Below are 861 nucleotides of genomic sequence, written 5' to 3'. Positions count from 1 at the left end.
GTTTATCCTTGCAACATGCAATTCTAAACTCGACATTATCAAGCTTTCACACACAAAATCTTAACTTCTTCATTGCCAAGTAACAAAATGAGGTTTGGGGTTTTTTGCATTTAATGCTGGTTTTCCTCTGCTCACTTACTGCTTGTTCTTGAGTGTTGCTACATGGGAGAAGGGCTGCTGGGAACATGTATATTGTACATTAATGTCTGATGTGAGTTGAATTGCTTTCTTATCAGGTAACAAAACATTGAGTGCTGCACTTGGACCCAAACCTTGGTCCCTCCATTGAGCGCTGGCTTTGCTCGGGGGCAGCAGCAGCACTGAGTGCATGCCCACAATGGCAGGTGTATCACAGCACAATGGATCTTGGACTTGAAGTTTTCTTTTTAATGGGCTGAATGGAGCTTCATAAACTACAGAAAAAGCAAACCCAATCTGTGAGCAGTGAAATCGCTGAGTAAATGACTTGGAGTGTCCTTGCCGCCTTGGGTTTCCTGCCTGAATACCCAACCAGGAGCGCTCCATGGCAGAAACGACCTGTATTGGAGGTGGCTGTGTCTGATCCTTAGCGTGGACTCTGCTCAGGGAACAGCCTTTCCTTCCACAGCTGCACATACTGCCGCTGAACCCAATTCCAAGACTTTTCTCTCTCAGGAAATGGAAGCAAACACTGAAAACTGAGGTGGTCGCTGCACAGCCGCTGCTGAGGCAGAGGGTGGGAGCCTGGCGAGCCCCGGGATAGCCTGCGGGGATGGGAGCTTCGCTCCCACCTGGAGCCGGCTGGAGTTCAGATTAGTTCGTAGACGATATACTTGTTGCGTGTGGGATGTTTTCGGCGGCGCGGCCGGTCGCACGCTGCGG

This window comes from Nestor notabilis, unplaced genomic scaffold, assembly GCF_000696875.1.
Source record: "Nestor notabilis isolate BGI_N333 unplaced genomic scaffold, ASM69687v1 scaffold26665, whole genome shotgun sequence".
NCBI lineage: Eukaryota > Metazoa > Chordata > Aves > Psittaciformes > Psittacidae > Nestor > Nestor notabilis.
This window is presented reverse-complemented; position numbering follows the sequence as displayed.